The 19,623-nt window shown below is 43.3% G+C and overlaps 1 protein-coding gene across 5 annotated transcripts in view; it reads right to left on the reverse strand.

Moving 5' to 3' along the window:
• col4a6 (collagen, type IV, alpha 6) overlaps positions 1–19,623 on the reverse strand; it is a 350,543-nt gene that overhangs the window by 220,618 nt on the left and 110,302 nt on the right. The window lies entirely within an intron of this gene.

The raw sequence follows: 19,623 nt of genomic DNA on the forward strand, positions 1-19,623 counted from the left end.
TGTCTTATTGCTATTTGTCCATCCAAATTTTACCCACAATCATTACAAATAGTGATCAAAAATAAAATTGCTTGCTGGGTACAATCTTTCTTCATTTATTGGGCTGATTTTCCAATGGAACACAGACAAGGTGAATGGTGATTGAAGCGAGTGCATTAATGGGTGCAGTCTCCACCTTTTGAACAAGTTGTAGACATAGAATTTCCTTGGTAATTGGCTGATGGGAAAGTAATCTATTCATTTTCCATGAAGTCAATGGAATTGCAAGGAGGAGATGGAGGTGAATTAAGGCAAATCCTAAAGCTTTTGGGATTAACTTCTGGAGGTCCTTCATGGGCCTTTGGCATGAAATGGTCTTTGCCTGGTAGCATTGTGCAGGGTTCTGCACCAAATTTAATTTTATCTTCATTCAACACCAAATGTGGAAAAAAATGGCTGGTGTGTGTACTTAAAAGATTTACATTTGGAGAATGCCATTGAGCTTTATCTTACAAATAATGCGAAGAGCTCACAGCTTGTAAAAACCTTGTCCAACCATTAATGTAACCAAGTGCTATGGGGCCAGCCAGTACATTGTACTTAAGTTACAGGATTAGCCTCAATGCTTTTATATGAGGGAGGAAAACCTGAGACTCTCCCCTATTTCTTAATGGCTGCTAAAAACAATGAATAATTCATAAGCAAAACCAGTTCTCTTCAAATGAGGCATAATCTTACATTAAAAATTAATGAACCTTCTTCATAAATAAATTCATTAATGAGGAACAGAGGTGAATATGGCTTTAAGTACAATTCATTTGAAGTACTGAGTAAGATATTTAAAAATGTTATTCTGCACATCAACATACAGGACAGGAAACTAGACCCTCATTACATTTTTTTTCATAACATAACAATTACAGCACGGAAACAGGCCATTAGGCCCTTCTAGTCCGCACCGAACCAAACACCCCTTTCTAGTCCCACCTCCCTGCACAATGCCCATAACCCTCCATCTTCTTCTCATCCATATACCTGTCCAACCTTTTCTTAAATAATACAATTGACTCCGCCGCCACTATTTCTCCCGGAAGCTCATTCCACACGGCTACCACCCTCTGAGTAAAGAAGATCCCCCTCATGTTACCTCTAAACCTCTGCCCCTTAATTCTTAACTCATGTCCTCTTGTTTTAATCTTTTCTCCTCTTAACGGAAATAGTCTATCCACATCCACTCTGTCTATCCCTTTCATAATCTTAAATACTTCTATCAAATCCCCTCTCAACCTTTTACGCTCCAAAGAATAAAGACCTAATCTGTCCAATCTCTCCCTATACTCTTGATGCTTAAACCCAGGTAACATTCTGGTCAACCTTCTCTGCACTCTCTCCACTCTGTTTATATCCTTCCTATAATTAGACGACCAGAACGGCACACAGAACTCCAAATTAGGCCGCACCAACGTCTTAGACAATCTCAACATCACCTCCCAACTCCTATATTCCATGCAATGATTGATAAAGGCCAGCATACTAAAAGCCTTCTTCACCACCCTATTCACGTGAGTTTCTACCTTCAGGGAACGATGTACCGTTACTCCTAAATCTTTCTGCTCTTCTGTATTCATCAATGCTCTCCCATTTACCACATATGTCCTATTCTGATTCTTCTTACCAAAATGAAGCACCTCACACTTATCAGCATTAAATTCCATCTGCCATTTTTCAGCCCACTTTTCTAAGCAGCCCAAATCCCTCTGCAATCCTTGAAAACCTTCTTCATTATCCACTATTCTACCTATCTTAGTATCGTCTGCATATTTACTAATCCAATTTACCACCCCATCATCTAGATCATTAATGTATATAACGAACAACAATGGGCCCAATACAGATCCTTGAGGCACACCACTGGTCACCGGCCTCCAACCTGACAGACAATTATCCACTACCACTCTCTAGCCTCTCCCTTTCAGCCAATGTTCAATCCATTTGACTATCTCAAAATTTATACCTAAAGACTGCACCTTCCTAACTAACCTTCCATGTGGTGCCTTATCGAAGGCCTTACTGAAGTCCATATAGACAACATCCACTGCACTACCCTCATCCACATTCCTAGTCACCTCTTCAAAAAATTCAATCAGATTGGTCAAACATGACCTTCCTCCCACAAATCCATGTTGAGTGCTCCTGATCAGACCCTGTCTATCCAGATGTTTATAAATACTATCTCTAAGAATTTTCTCCATTAATTTACCTACCACAGACATCAAACTTACAGGCCGATAGTTGCCAGGCTTCCTCCTTGAACCCTTTTTAAATAACGGAACCACATGCGCAATGCGCCAATCCTCCGGCACTATCCCCATATCTAATGACATTTTCATGCACATCAGTCTGTTTTATACACACAGAAACATTTGTTATTTGTGACAAAGGATGGGAGGTGAAGTTAGAAACAAGGTGCCACAAACCATGGTGAATGGGGGTCAGGTGAGATGTTTCAGATGCATCGGTAAATCACTAATACACAAAACAAAATTGCTTTGTCTCATAGAGGCATTCTGAGGGATGCCGCACTGGTCTTCCAACCGACCACCATCCTCCTTCAATGTCCTCTGCTGAAGTGTGAGAGTGGTCACTGACTGTAGTCAGCTTGCTTGACTGGTGCTCAATCTAATCCCTAGTTGAAAACCAAGAGACTATGAAGGAACCTCGTACCCACACAAATGAAGAACTTCCTTTAAATCGGAGCTCTTCATTCTTTGAATCAATCAGGATAACATATGGTTTGGAGAAGCTGCAAACTTATATGTTAAATTGGGGTGCCAGTTCATCTACTACAATACACTTGAACTCACATTTTAAGATGTAAATTCTGACCTTACATTGAGCCACATTGATCTGATTAGGTGGATCGAATAGTTCCCATAATTGATGGAGTCCCAGATTCCCTGGTCAATATTTATTCAACTAACTTGCTACTTATTCATTTGCTCTCAATGTTTACAATATATACAATATGAAAGAGCCAGAGCCGAGCATTGGGACTTTTGAAAATGAGTAAAACACAAGCAATAATTCCCTACCACCTTGGCCCAAGATATCGTGCCACATCTCTGCGGCCAAAATAAAAGAAAATCATCTGATTGCCCATCCCATCAGCACTCGATCTCTTCATCCCACCTTAAGAAAACCTTGGACTTTCTAGATTGTCTTTCATGACCCAGGATGCAGCTAATGGCATGTTTTGAAATGTTACACCATTGTAACCATCAAACACAGCAAAGAAACAATAACCTGAATGTTTACTACAGTGGGTATTCATTGAGGGATAAACATAAGGCTAATGCAGAGAATCAAAGTAGACTTCTGTAGCTTCAGTCGCCTTGTGTGTCTGAGTATTATTTTAACTCATTTCCCAGCACCTTAGTAAGAAGGTTAATTGGACTTCGCTGTACTGAGCTACAAGATCAGATAAGTTAATGATTGCCCAAGTGTTTCTGTGCTCAGTTGACTAACGTTAGCCGAGGCAACACCTTGGCTATAACTTAATGCTTTGTGCTTCATAACTACTGCAGGAAATTTCAAAAGATTTGAGGGGACACAGTCAGTACAACACTATTGCGTGCCAGCGACCGGGTTCAAATCCAGCACTGCCTGCACGGAGTTTGCTCCAGGTGCTCCAGTTTCCTCCCACCCTTCAAAACGTTTGAGGATTGTAGGTTAATTGGTGTATTGAGGGCACAGGCTAATGATCTCACTAAACTTATCACTAATACAACTCGGAGCCCTAGATTGGCTTAGAGTGTGGAAGCCACTGCATGGGTGATATTGCTCGTAAAATAATAAAAAGTAACCGGGGAAACTTTACAAGATTGGGGGGTTGGTACCATGGTGGACTGATGATTACATCAAGAGGGCTCTCGTGTATCAGACTGCAGTTTCTCAATCAACATGAGGTGTTAACACACGTTTCCTCCTGTTATGGGTCCAGCTTAGAAGTCTTTCAGCAGAACTTTGTGGGCGAGAACCTTCTTTGCATTTTGCCTCCTAATTTCACTGCCCTCACACGTCGCTAGAAAAAGGAAAATATCTTACACTTAAGCACAACAAGGATATAAGAATTAACAGTAACTAATTCCAAATGAAGAGTAATTAAGATTGAATTTTTTAATGCTTCTTCTTGTCTTTGATGAATTGCAATTGTTGTTTCTGCCTTTCTTATTATTCTCTGCTAAACTCACGGTACCGGGAGTCCACGGTTACAAGCTTCTGTCTTACGGACAACTCATACTTATGAACAAATCATACCCCCAATTCGTGCATGCACATAAAGTTACCTCATGATTGTCCCTCAAGACACTGATGAAACGAGAGTAAGTGTTAACTTTTAATCATGATCTCTTTTCTTTATTCTACCTAAACTGTTTTAAGAAATGTTTGTTCAGTTTTTTTTACAGCACTAAGTAATAAATAATAACCATATGTACCTATTCGGACTTATCTACAAATTCGACTTAAAGACAGGCACAGGAACGGATCTCGTTCATAACCCAGGGACTCCCTGAATTGGTAAATCATTAAGGGAGCATCGTCCGAGATCAGATGGAAGCCAATATTTCAGCTTTAACAATCTACTCACATAGTGACTTTAAGGCAACAAAAAGCATCTCAGAGAAAAGTTTACAAAAAAATTGGATTCTGAATACATTAGGATGGATGGCTAAATGTTGATGAAAAAGGGAACTCCTTAAGAAACACTTAAAGGAGGAAGTATGTCAGGGTCCAACAGGTTTAAGGAGGGAATTCCAGAGTTGAGGGTCATTGATGCCAAAATGAGTGAGGGAGGGATTAAAATCTGGATGTTCAAGAGGCCGGAACTGAAGGGGTTCTGATATATCAGGAGATTTATAGGACTGAAAGAGATAAAGAGCAGGCAACGTCATAGTTCACCACAGGCACAGGGTTTGATGCAAGTTAGGGCACCGGCTGCAGATTTCAGGATCATCCCAAGGGCACAGACAGGAGTGAGGCCCGGGTTCATGTCACATGGTAAAAGAGAGGATTCAGCAGAAGACAAGCAGGCAGAGTTGGCCCTGGGGTAACTGAGGTGAACAGGAGGGGTTTGTTTTATTTTCATGTATGTACCACGTTCATAAAAATCACAAATGTGATCAAGTGCAAATCTACTTTGCTGTTCATGGTACAAGTTAGCGCATTCCAGTTATGTATCCAATTTAAAGATTAATGCGGTATCAATTTTTCTCTTGTACAATTGGCCATGACCAGTTTGAGAGGCTTTTACTAATTTTCCAGTCCCTCAATGGAGCAACAGCAGCAGGACCTGAAGCCGTGGCCTTGCACAGATTCTGCACCAGATGCTGCACCAGATGCTGCAAGGTCTATGCCTTCCTCCGCACATATTCTTGGACCGTAGAGTTTGTCAACCTGCTTCATTTGGTCATAAACAGTTCCTTGCACAAGAACAGCACAGGCAGACCTTTCTCTGAGTTGATGATCTTCCAGTAGCCATTGCCATTTGTCTCAGCGGGCGCTCCTGAGAACAAGCCACAGTGCACTGAGTTCCGTGTTACACAGCAACGTTTATGATGGCTGGAGACATCCTCTTAAGCTCATCTCAGGGTTAAAGGCTCCAGGGCAACTTCAGGCGGTTACCAGAAACAACAATGCTGAAGTCAAGCTAGAAAAGCCGGATGTGTGTGCAGCAGGGAGTTCTGAGACAGTGGGTCAGCCAACCACAACCATGGTAAATGATCACTGGACTGAGAAAACATCCGTGGAGCCACACAAAACTAATTATATCCAACAGCAAAAATTATCATGGGAAAGAAAAACTCTCAATAAATTTAGAAAAAGATTAAGGTTTAGAACTGGGAGATGCAAAGAATAAACAAATAAGCAGAAGCAAACACAAGAATAATTAAACCCAAAACAGGTACACAATGGTCAAAAATGTGGCCATGCCTTTGCATCTGCCTATGCTATAGCCATTCTGGTATCTGAATTAAATCACCACATAAACCTGCAAAGTTGTGTCATTGATATGGATTCTCTTGAAAATGTAATCTTAAAAACAGATTACATCAGACAGCCAAGGTCAAAACCAGTGCCTCAATTTACTCTTGGGCAAAATAAAATTTGTACCCTGATGTGTGTGTCTTGAGCCTTGTGGCTCAACTCATTTGCCAGTGGATCTAATCGAGACCTGTAATAGTATTCACTCACTAAAAAGAATTCAGTAGATGTAGTTAAGAAAAAACCTGGCCATCTTAAGCCTCCGAGGGCCTGTCTGCCATACTGTACTAAACCTACGCAACAAGTAGCTGCTTTCCTTCATCATCTGAAAGTTTTGATTTATGACTTAATCGATGCTGGGTTCCTTCCAGCCCTACTTAAGCTGCTGGCCTCTAGCATTTGAACATGGAATGAGCCAGGCAATTCCACTGAGTTTTTTTCCATTTTTCCCCAGAGGTCCCGGTGTGAGTCAGCCTCAAGAACCCACCTGCATTGGAAATCCTACTCATGTTCACATTGTGGCCTTTGAAGTCAAAGTGAATGATTGAATTCTTACGAGGTGGAAACATCAGCGAAATTAATTATCCCATTGTTTTTACCATAATGGAAATAATGATGGACAATGGGCAAAACAACAAATTGCATTGATATTCAGGTTTCAACATTGCGAAATGTACTATTGTCCTTAACAACATTAGCAAAGTTTGACATCCAGATACATATTAAGAGAGCATTTTAGAAGTTTCAAGCTTTGTTGGGACCAAGGTAAACTGCCTCAGGATCTTCGTGATGCCACCATCATCACCCTGTACAAAAACAAAGGCGAGAAATCAGACTGCTCAAACTACAGGGGAATCACGTTGCTCTCCATTGCAGGCAAAATCTTCGCTAGGATTCTACTAAATAGAATAATACCTAGTGTCGCCGAGAATATTCTCCCAGAATCACAGTGCGTCTTTCGCGCAAACAGAGGAACTACTGACATGGTCTTTGCCCTCAGACAGCTCCAAGAAAAATGCAGAGAACAAAGCAAAGGACTCACCAAAGCCTTCGACACCGTGAGCAGGAAAGGGCTTTGGCAAATACTAGAGCGCATCGGATGTCCCCCAAAGTTCCTCAACATGATTATCCAACTGCACGAAAACCAACAAGGTCGGGTCAGATACAGCAATGAGCTCTCTGAACCCTTCTCCATTAACAATGGCGTGAAGCAAGGCTGTGTTCTGGCACCAACCCTCTTTTCAATCTTCTTCAGCATGATGCTGAACCAAGCCATGAAAGACCCCAACAATGAAGACGCTGTTTACATCCGGTACCGCACAGATGGCAGTCTCTTCAATCTGAGGCGCCTGCAAGCTCACACCAAGACACAAGAGAAACTTGTCCGTGAACTACTCTTTGCAGACGATGCCGCTTTAGTTGCCCATTCAGAGCCAGCTTTTCAGCGCTTGACGTCCTGCTTTGCGGAAACTGCCAAAATGTTTGGCCTGGAAGTCAGCCTGAAGAAAACTGAGGTCCTCCATCAGCCAGCTCCCCACCATGATTACCAGCCCCCCCACATCTCCATCGGGCACACAAAACTCAAAACGGTCAACCAGTTTACCTATCTCGGCTGCACCATTTCATCAGATGCAAGGATCGACAATGAGATAGACAACAGACTCGCCAAGGCAAATAGCGCCTTTGGAAGACTACACAAAAGAGTCTGGAAAAACAACCAACTGAAAAACCTCACAAAGATAAGAGTATACAGAGCCGTTGTCATACCCACACTCCTGTTCGGCTCCGAATCATGGGTCCTCTACCGGCACCACCTACGGCTCCTAGAACGCTTCCACCAGCGTTGTCTCCGCTCCATCCTCAACATCCATTGGAGCGCTTACATCCCTAACGTCGAAGTACTCGAGATGGCAGAGGTCGACAGCATCGAGTCCACGCTGCTGAAGATCCAGCTGCGCTGGATGGGTCACGTCTCCAGAATGGAGGACCATCGCCTTCCCAAGATCGTGTTATATGGCGAGCTCTCCACTGGCCACCGTGACAGAGGTGCACCAAAGAAAAGGTACAAGGACTGCCTAAAGAAATCTCTTGGTGACTGCCACATTGACCACCGCCAGTGGGCTGATATCGCCTCAAACCGTGCATCTTGGCGCCTCACAGTTTGGCGGGCAGCAACCTCCTTTGAAGAAGACCGCAGAGCCTACCTCACTGACAAAAGGCAAAGGAGGAAAAACCCAACACCCAACCCCAACCCACCAATTTTCCCCTGCAACCGCTGCAATCGTGTCTGCCTGTCCCGCATCGGACTTGTCAGCCACAAACGAGCCTGCAGCTGACGTGGACTTTTTACCCCCTCCATAAATCTTCGTCCGCGAAGCCAAGCAAAAGAAAAGATTTTAGAAGTGTCTTATCTCACATCCATTGCTGTTAGGAAGTTTCCAAGTGAAAGTTAAACTGCCTCAAGCAGGATTGTTGATCAAATGAATGACAATAGAATTTGATGATGTCTCAAAACATTCTTTGAAACTCTCCACCATTTTAACCTCTACAAGGGTTCTGCACTTCCTGTAGCTGGACGCACTGGCCATTGATCTGAAGCTCCCCACCCCAACGATCCTCACGCCTGCAGAAGCTATAACGTCAGAAAATAAGTCTTGATTCTATGTATATTGGGTACCAAAAACTCAACAATCTGCACCTTTGGATGAGATGGCTTTGCTCCTCAAAGTACATGTTTGATTGCTATCAACCGTTGTGTCTGCACTGCCCTACCTAGTTACATCTCACAGATGCACACAAGTCTCTCTTAGTAATCACAAGATTAATACTACTGAGCCAATTTTCTGGGTAAAGGCTATGCTGAGAATGTTAGAATATTGCCCATCCATGTGGTGATAGCTTCAGGCAGAAATTATTTCTGGCTTGTCAACCAGCAAGCAGCAGCTCCTGAATTGTGAGAGAAGCAGATCCAATATGAATCCTCTACATTTTCCTCCCCATGAACGTACAATGATCCGGTTAGTGTGGCGGTTAACAGTTCAGCGACAGCAACCAGGGTTAAAATCTGGCACTGTAAGTTTTGTATGTTCTCCCTCTCGCCCTCCATAATCATACGAGGTTTCTAGGGCTCGTGGGCCTCAAGTTCCTATTACCCTTCTCTGACTCCAAATTAAAAATATTTAAAATTAAATTAAATGCAATATCTTCACACGACCTCACTGTGGATGTACAAACCCACCAACACCACCCTAACCCGTGGATGTACTATTCCTCACCATAGACATACAATCCCTCTACACCTCCCTCACCATAGAGGCACAATGCCTTGATCCCTCCACCAGCATGAATGTACAATCCCTCCCCATTGTCCTTAAACTTCTCACACCATGAAGGAACAATCCCTCTATACCTCCATCATTATGGAGGTCCAATTCCTCCACACTTCCCTCACCATGGGTCTATAACCCACCGACATCTTCCTTATCATTAAAGTACAATCTCTCTCCCCGCTTCTTCACAATGACTGTACAACCTTCTGCACCTCCATCAGGATGCACCATAGAACCCCCTGCACCTCCAGTTCTGATGAAGGAGCTCTGACCTGAAACATTAACTCAGCTTCTCTTTCCACAGGTGCTGCTGAGTTTCTAGCATCTTCAGATTTTAAGTGTCTGTTGATTTCTCTTCATTTTCTTTCACTGTCCCTCCTCACTGTGAGCAAACTAAATAGGTTGAGAGTTATGAGCAAACAAAAAAAATGCTGGTGGTAAAAAGACAACATATTGGAGAGACTCAGCAGGTCAACACTGTCCTTTATGTAGCAAAGGCAAAGATACAGAACCGACGTTTCGGGCTCAAGCCCTTCATCAAAGTGTGAGAGGATGTCGGGGAGCATCAGAATGACAGAGTGGGAGGGGGAATGGGGGGTGGGGTGGCAGGACAGGAGATGACAGCTGGAGAAGGGAGGGAGAGGGACAGTGGCACTGAGGGGAAGGGGTTGTGTAGGTGAAAGAACTGGAAAGGTAGGAAATGAGGGAAGGAAAGGAAAGGCGAGCAGGTTGAATGGAAAGCAGTGAGGTCGATGTTCGTGTCAAATAGCATCTGGCTCACCATGTCATTCAGAGGATGTACAGCTTCCTTACCGAGAGGATGGAAGTGACTCCAAGCCAACAGCAATGCGATTGGCTGTTAATTGCCCTCAGAACTTCTTCACTTCAGAGCTATCAGGGTTCTAAATAAATAATGCGTAGCCATGCCCAGATCCCATGAACTTCTACATGAACTCTCTCGTCAATCGTACTGCCCTTCATCTTTCTTTAAATCATCAGAAGGATTTGGTGGCACAGCAGGTGGAGGTGGCAAGTGGCAGCCCCACTGACCAAGGTCCACTCCTGACTCAAGTTAGTACCTTCTTCTGGTCTTTCAGATTCCTCCCACATAGCTTGAACATTGTGACCAATCTAAAACGAACAAAGTGAGAGGTACAAGTTTACCCAAGACATACGGCTATCAATCTACTCCTTCATTTTCTTGGGTTCCTATTAAACATGTCCATTATTGTTCACTTCCACTCTGTGACATGTATGTTTTCCTGTATTCGAATTTCTGAATACCAAAAAGATCCAAACACTGAACTTTTTTTAGCGCTGACGTGATGTCACAAGTTGGAAAAAAATGATCACCTGACTTGCCTATGCCTTTGGTTCAGTGCATGGTAGTGGGAAAGAGAATTATGACTTGCAATGAGTGGGCTATCAGACATTGGAATGGCTCTGTATTGGTAGAGTCAGGTGGTGGAAAGGGTATGTTGCACTGCCTGTTTCAATGAGGCAATTATCTTGTATCTTAGAGTATCTGGTCTGCTGGTGCCATAAAATTGTGTCATGATCGCTTGTGTTAGAAATAGAATTGAACCCTTCAAAAATGAACTAATAAGATGTGGATAGTCATTGCCCATTTCTTATCAAACTTATTTTGGTATAGTAATGTAGTTAAGGTTCATTGATTGTAGAGGTGAGATCGATGTTAATATTCAAGGAAAGGTTGGATAGGTATATGGACGGGAGAGGTGTGGAGGGTTATGGGCCGAATGCAGGTCAGTGGGACTAGGTGGGAGAAGATGTTCATCACAGACTAGTAAGGCCAAACTGGCCTGTTTCTGTGATGTCGATGACTATATGATTATTATATGATCCCAAAGTCACGAGGTTCGACAATAACTGGCCACTGTAATTTGTCCCTAATACGCATCTAACAGGTTGATGGGAATGTGAAGAGAATAAAATAGGATCCGTGTAAAATGTAAAGTTGGATGCTTGATCATTGGTATCAGCTGATCAGGCCAAAGGTCCTTCTTCCGTGCTGTATCAACTCATTGTGGTTTATTGTGGTTTTAGGAGTGATGGTAGCCAAGTAGAAAATAAACAAAATTCTTATTTTTACAGAAACGACATTAACAGTTTTATAGTACATTGATGTAATGAGATCTGACACTTTTTCGAGAAATTATGTGAAAGGCAGAGATTGCAGTCAGGGTGGTCCCATTAGCCAAAGGGTGACCCTGCTTTTTTTTCCCAACAGAATTAACCGCCCTTTAAACCATTTATTTTCATAACCATATAAAGCCATGGTTTTTAAACATTTTCTTTCCACTTTAAGTAATCCCTAGGCCATTGGTGCTTTGTGATTAGTAAGGGATTGCTCGAGGTGGGATGTGAGTGGGGAGGGAAAGGTTGAGAATCACTGTTCTAGACCCAACTGTTACTGAAATATTTTGCTTGAGAAAAATTGTCATTGGCCCATTTCATTTGGAGTTATGAAACCGTGCACATAACGAGTCAATGAGGGACGATTAAAACAGTGGATTTCTAACCTTTTTATTTCTACTCACATCCCACCTTAAATAATCCCTTACTAATCACAGAGTACCTATGGCCTAGGGATTTCTTCAGGTGGTAAGTGAGTGGAAAGGAAAAGGTTGAGAACCACTGCTCTAAAGTTAGGTTTTATGATGTTGAGAATATGTGGGCTAAAAATAAACGGTACCAGGCCAGTGGCCTCCTTGCTGTAATGTTGAGCAAGCACTTTCTCCACAAGCAGGCATGACACCAGCTTCCAAAATCAGAACAAAGCAACACTTACACTCAGCCCATCAATCTCATGGTTGAACTTTCACCTCGAAGGCTGACCACACATTCTCACAGGAACAGAAAGACAAGGTCGATCCAAAATATAAAATAGCTTCAACGTGAGTGACAAAGCCAATCAGAAATAACGTTGCAAGCATCAGTTATTAAAATTCAAATCATGGGACTTGCACTTTCTTCCCTCATTTCACGTAGTTCTTTCTGTTGCTACAGTAACCATGTGGAGCAAAGAATTCACGCACAGCTTCTCGATAAAAGGTTTGCTGCTATTTTAGAAACAAGTAGTTAGTACCATGCTTTAAGACCTAGATTACCGGGACATGATGCCTACAAACAAGCTCAAACTCTGGCTTGCTTGTTGACGCTTTACATTCTTGAGAACAATTTGTAGGAGTATCTGTATCCTCCCTCAACCACAAGAGCTCAAGTGTTGTAAACAGAAGTGCAATCATTTCATTAGCCAGATGGAATTTAACTCTGGCAAGTTCAAAATAATGCATTTTGGGAAGTTCATTCAATGCAGGGCTTGCACAATAAATGGCAGGGTCCTGCCGAGGTTGTTGAATCTAGGGCACAAACACTGAAACTGGCACCAGAGGTAGTCATAGTGGAGAGGAAGGCCTTTGACCTGTTTGCCTGTATTAGATGAAGATGGAATGGGCAATCAGATGATTCTTTTATTTAGATGCCAGTCAAGTTTATTATCATCTAACTGTACCAGCACAACTTGACGAAACACCGTCCTCCGGTCCTCAGAGCAAAACATGCAAACACACCACCAGACATAACACATACAGACAGATAATATACATGTAGAACAAGTATTTAATCTACACAAAAAAAATAAAGATTGTTCCACGAGAATCTTGAATGGTTTGTGTGAGCAGTTCCTTGGGTCGTTCAGCATTCTCATTGCCCATGGGAAGAAGCTGTTCCTCAGCCTGGTGGCACTGGGTCTGTAACTCCTAAATCACTTACCCGACGGGAGCAGCTGAAAGATGCTGCGTGCAGGGTGGAAAGGATCCTCAATGATTTTGCGCGCCTTCTTCAGACAACGATCTGGGTAGATCACATCAATTAGAGGGGAGGGAAACTCCAGTGATCCTCTCTGCCACTCTTATGGCCCTGTGGATTGACCTCCGATCCACTTCTCTACAGCAACCATACCTCACTGTGATGCTGTCTGCATGTGTAATGAGTCTACGTATAAAGCACCGTGTGCAGTTCTGGTGACCAGAAGAAAGATGTCATCGAGCTAGAGAGGGTGGAGTAAAGATTTCCAAGGAAGTCAGCTGGATAAGAGGGACTGCATTACAAGGAGAGATTGCATAGGCTGGGTCTGTTTTCTCTGGAGCAAAGGAGACTGAAAGGTGACATGACTGAGGTCAATAAAATTAGTCAACATAAATAAGGTAGATAGAGAGCATCTGTTTCCCATGTCAAAAATATCTAAACCCAGAAGGCAAAGCGAATGGGAGGAGGTTTAAAGGGGATTGGAGGGATGATTTCTTCTCACAGTAAGTAGTTGGCATCTGGAATGAGATGCCAGGAGGTGAAGGGCCCAGGAACAATTTATTTAGTTTTTAGACACACAGCCCATGAGTGCTTGCTGCCTAATTACACCCAATTGACCTCCAACCCCCATATGTTTTGAAGGGTGGGAGGAAACCAAAGCACCCAGAGGAAACCTATGTGCACACAGGGAGAATGTAGACTCCTTCAAGATAGCGCCAAATTCAAACCCTGTCACCGGCGCTGTAACCACGTGGCGTTAACTGCTACCCTAACCGTGCCACCTCAGAACACTGAAGAGGCATTTGGACAAGGCATAGGGTTATCTGGAATGAATACAAATGAGCAGGATTAGTTTTGATAGGTGTAAAGGTCAACAGAGGCACAATGAGCCAAAAGCTCTGTTCCTATGCTGTACAACAGTGTGATTTTCTGAAGTGGGGATCCAGTATTAGCTCAGGGCCATGGAAAAAGTATCTTACAGTCAAATGCACCTTCTTCCAGCATGTTTATGTATTGCACTCGACCCCAGCATCTGCAGGCTCTCTCGTTTAACCTCTTACATAAATGACACTTGGGTACAATCGAAGATAAACAAAACTAAAAGATCTGCATTATCTATAGGCAGGCAGAGAAAAGTTCAAAAAGCTTGAAATATTAAGTGAAATAAAGCACAGTCCACAGACCCAGTGATTGAAGTAAAAACACATTGCTGGAGAAACTCAGCGGGTCAAACAGCATCCTTTATGTTGCAAAGATACATAACCAACGCCTGAAAGGCTTTGGCCCCTTCATCAAGGAATGAGCAAAATTTTACAGATGGGGCTACCTACATTTTGATCAAACCTTAATGAAGGGCTCAAGCCTGAAACAATGCGGAAATCTTAAGTGCATCTGTTTAGAATTCACTGAAAATGCATTGGAGAAGTCAGTGACTAAACAAAATAGACTCTCGTTTCCTCTGTTGCGATCATATAAAATGAACTCTTTCCTTCCTAGATAGTTAACTTGTAGAATTTACATTAGGAATCTCACTGTAGGTTAACTGGTCACTACAAATTGCCCTCTTAAGAGTGTAGAATGGAATGTGGGAGTATCAACTCAAGTAGGATGTGTGGGCATGGGTGTTTGAAGGTTAGTACAGACTCACTGCTCTGAAGGGCAGTTTCTAGGCTCCATGACTCTTCGACTCAATCAATTTAAGTATTTGTATCTGTCAGTCTTGATGGCAACATCCTGGTTTCTGAGTCAAATGTTTGTTGGTTGAAGTCTCTCTCACAGGATTCCAGGAAATAACCCAGACACACTTCAGTGCAGACACAAGAGTCTCTTTTCCACTGGCATCCCAATTAATTGGCTGTGCAGTGTCCCGGGATAGGAAGTCCTTCGTGCCATTTCCACTGGGCCACCCTTAACTGGGACACCAATTGCTTTTCCACTGAACACATTCCTCCTCCGGGGATCGGAATGTTCAACCTTTAACTCGAAACGGGTGACTTTCTGCTGTCCCTTTATCAGCAAACATCGGGGATACGAGTAGGATTAGAGGCCAACGTGAAATGACGTCATTTGACGCTAGCATTCAGACAGTGTTCCATTTCCACTGGGACAGGGTGCCAGTGGAAAAGGGGCTATCCTTTGGAGAGATAAATTGAGATGTTGCCCATTACCTCAAGGGTATATTTCTATATCAATGCACAAAAATCTCATTTGGCAGTAATTAATGGAGCTCTTTGTGGTGTCAGCCAATATTTATTCTTCAGCCATTATTATGAAACAGAAAATACAGCCAATTATAAATGTTTATGACACAGCAGGGCACTGTGTATAATTTGGCTGCTACATTTCTTACAGTGACCACCCTTCGTTGGCTCATTCTGAGATTACAAATGTGCTCTATACATTAAACAGTGAGAAAGGTTTTCAGCAGGAGTTAACAAGAGAATGGAATTAGGTATTTCTTCCCTTGATGAGCAGTGATGAACTGAAGCTGTTTCAAAAGTTGTGGCACAGGAGATGATTAATGGTCACTAAAGTAGACTAGACTAGACAGATACTCAAGGAATATAACCTTGGTGGAGACACAGGACTAAAATTGGAGAATTGGATTGGTTAAGAGAGAGCCAACATGAACTCATTATGTATTTTTTATGATTCCCTGACTGCGTAGCCTATGGTTTCATACCATAGGCGGGAGCAGGTTTGGTGTAGCGGTTAGCGCAACCCAATATTACATCAGCAATCGGGACCGGGGTTCAAATCCCACAGTAACTATAAGGAGTTTGTACATTCTCCCCATGTCTACAATGGTTTTCCCTGGGGGCTTGGGTTTACTCCCACCATTCAAAAACATAACCAAGGTGTAGGACAATCAGGTTTAATTGAGCAGCATGAGCTCATAGGCTGAAATGACCTGTTACCGTGCTGTATGTCTGAAAGAAATAGCAAATCATCTTAATCCACATTTCCGAGTGAATGAGCGGCATGTTGCGAGAATTTTATGTATCCTTGAGCTATTTACCATGGGTTCAGAGAGCCCTGAAAATGTACAATTGTTACAGTGTAGTTCATTCACAGAACAACTTTTAATTACATTGATGTACATAAAGGATTCGACATAAGTGCCCTGCAGTCAGACAGGACATTGTACAATTCTCTGACAAACAAAACACAAGCAGCCTAACCTCAAACCGAGATTTCAGTCAGCATGGCAACAGGAGGACCCCCGCCAAAAAAATGCCTGAATAAACGGCAATCGTTCTATAATCAGATGACCGACAGAAGACACCTGGCTCGGGCCACTTCATGGAAGGATGTTGCTCAGGTATATGTAAAAGTAAAACCATACTGCTGGAGAAACAGCGTATTTTATGTAGCAAAGATAAATATACATGGCCAATGTTTTGGGCTTGAGCCCTTCATCAAGGTATGATTTGGGAGATTACATTTCAATGCATGGAAAAATGATAGATTTCTCAACCCAAGTGACCTACTGCAGCAGTTCATGTAACCTCTAGGTGACAAGGGTAACCAACCAATTTTCAGTGCAAGGATTGCTTAAGGTGTCAGGCACACAGGGAAAGAAAAAAGTCCAGAGCTCCATCCTTGTTTCTATATTAGCTCAATGGTTGCAGAAAGGGGAATTAAACAGCAGCTGCAATGTGCGTTTGCCTTCCAGTCGTCTTTCAGCTGCTCTGTTGCTTGGATTCAATCAAGCATTCTGCGTGCAATTGGCACAAACTTTATAACCTGAAGGCCAAAATTCTCCTTTGAGAAAATGAGCTTCTTTATTCAATTCAAACCACAAAAATAAATAACCTTCACAATGCCTGAATGAATTGGAGCAACAAGTACTTACAAGCAAGCCTAACAGCAAATCAAATCCAACACACGGATTTTCATGATTGCTTTTCTCAAAAGAGTCAATATTTTTCCCACCTATCTCTGTAAAGTCTCATGAGAGTATTCTTTACGTTAACCATTGCATGCGAATACAAGTTCTGGACTTTAGAATGAGTTCACTTTCCATGGTTGTCATCGTCTCTGTTAGAACATAGAATAATACAGCACAGTTCAGGGCCTTTGGCCCACGATACTAATGTTGACCTATGTAAACCAACTCAATGCACTTTGATACCTGCCTCTGGCATGGTGGTTAGGTGTGGTCACCTAGGCTTTGGGCATACGACAGCCCAACTAAGATGATCCCATACAAGTCACGTTTCTATAGGAAGGATGTGGAAGCAATGGAGAAGGTGCAGAGAAGATTTACCAGGATGTTACCTGGATTGGAAAATAAATCTTATGAGGCAAGGTTAGCAGAGCTGGGATTTTTCTCTTTGGCGCATAGAAGGATGAGAGGAGACTTAATAGAGGTCTCCAAGATTATGAGGCATAGATGGGGTAGACAGCCAGCACCTGTTTCCTAGGGCAGGATCAGCAAACACCAGAGGACGTGTACAAAGTGAAGGGAGGGAAGTTCAATATTAAAAATGCAGAGTTGTGGATGCCATATTAAGTGAATACTTTTCATCGCTTGGCTGCTTTACACTCATACCTTGAAGAAGGGCTCAGGCCCAAAACATCTGTTATATATCTTTAACCTCTATGGACGCTGCATAACCTGCTGAGTTCCTCCAGCATTTCTGCATTTTCAATACACCTCTCAGGATTCCTAGCAGTGATAAGACATAGAAGGCTGCAGACCAAGAGATGGTGGGGTGAAGAGTTACGGGGGATGATCACATTCATTCACCTAGGCATAGAATTTTAGAGCAGGAAGGTTTGGTGTAACTTTATAAAGCATTACTTCAGCCATAAGTAGAGTACCGTGAGAAGTTCTAGTTGGCTCACTGCCAGAGGGATGCAAATGCACTGAAGAGAAGATTTACCAGGACATTTTAGGGATAAATCTGACTTGACTTGATTGTCATAGGATAATGACATTGTGCAGAATTATGGTCAGTTCAGCAGGTTAAGGGCTTTGAAAGTCTGAGCACAGATTTAACTGGAGAGCACTTCCAAACATGGCGAGAAGCTGCACCCACCAATTCCTGGGCAAAAATATCATTTAATCATCTTTTTAAGGCAGCAGAAATATTCTTATTAGTGCGGATTTGAGGCCATTATGGAAAAAAATCATTTCAGCTGCATCAAGTTATATTGGATAAAAAAGAAAAATGATAGACCAATCCAAATACAGTACGAGGTTAAAAATTAGCTCGATTTGTTTAAAAGTCTTTTGACGTTTGTCTAAATTGTATATGCTCTGTTTAGTTTAAACTGCTGCCATTTCAAACTACTGCAAACCCCATATTAACTCTTCATGGAAGTAATAACATGCAAACGTTTTTTTAAATCATTACATGAATGCCCCAGCAAAATCTTTCAGTAGGGCAGAGGCTCATATCTATCCCACTTCATCATTCCACAGTGTCACGATTCACAGGCTAAATTATCACAAGGGGGACAGGGAGTTATGGAGAAATATACACAGGATCAGAGAAAATGATTCAAGATTCATTTTATTGTCATAGCAATAAAAGTGTCGTTTTACATGAAATTTCCTTTTTGACTGCTGCAAGGCAGACAGATTCACCACCAGCAGGAATTGCCTAAGCACCTCTTACAGACTTTCAGTCTGAGAGAGAAAGAAGCAAGAGAGAGACCCCGCAGAGTCACTGAGTGTCTGTAGATTCACCTCCTGTGCTTCCGCAGCCACATAGATTCTGGTCCAAACCGTTAGCAACCCAAGCTCCAGATCCGAACCTCCGACACAGTCAGGGACCCTTCAGCACCTCCAAACATCCTGGTGCCCCTCCAGCCAGTTCGAGCCAGTTTCCAGCAGCCCGCAGCCCAGCGCGGGTCTCCTGACAGCCGTCTCCACCAGCCCACAGCTTCCTCGCATCAAATTGCCAGCAGCCTGTCGCATGTGCAGAGCTCCCTCACTGGTTCGCCACCATGGTCAATGTCCCAGTGGGTTGTCTCCTCCACTTCTTCTCAGACGGAGGGTACCCTGCTCCAGTCCTCTGGTGCCCTGCTCCAGTCCTCTGGTGCCCTGCTCCAGTCCTCTGGAGCCCTGCTCCAGTCCTCTGGAGCCCAGCTCCAGTCCTCTGGAGCCCAGCTCCAGTCCTCTGGAGCCCAGCTCCAGTCCTCTGGAGCCCAGCTCCAGTCCTCTGGAGCCCAGCTCCAGTCCTCTGGAGCCCAGCTCCAGTCCTCTGGAGCCCAGCTCCAGTCCTCTGGAGCCCAGCTCCAGTCCTCTGGAGCCCAGCTCCAGTCCTCTGGAGCCCAGCTCCAGTCCTCTGGAGCCCAGCTCCAGTCCTCTGGAGCCCAGCTCCAGTCCTCTGGAGCCCAGCTCCAGTCCTCTGGAGCCCAGCTCCAGTCCTCTGGAGCCCAGCTCCAGTCCTCTGGAGCCCAGCTCCAGTCCTCTGGAGCCCAGCTCCAG

Source organism: Narcine bancroftii, chromosome 8, assembly GCF_036971445.1.
Source record: "Narcine bancroftii isolate sNarBan1 chromosome 8, sNarBan1.hap1, whole genome shotgun sequence".
Classification (NCBI taxonomy): Eukaryota; Metazoa; Chordata; class Chondrichthyes; order Torpediniformes; family Narcinidae; genus Narcine; species Narcine bancroftii.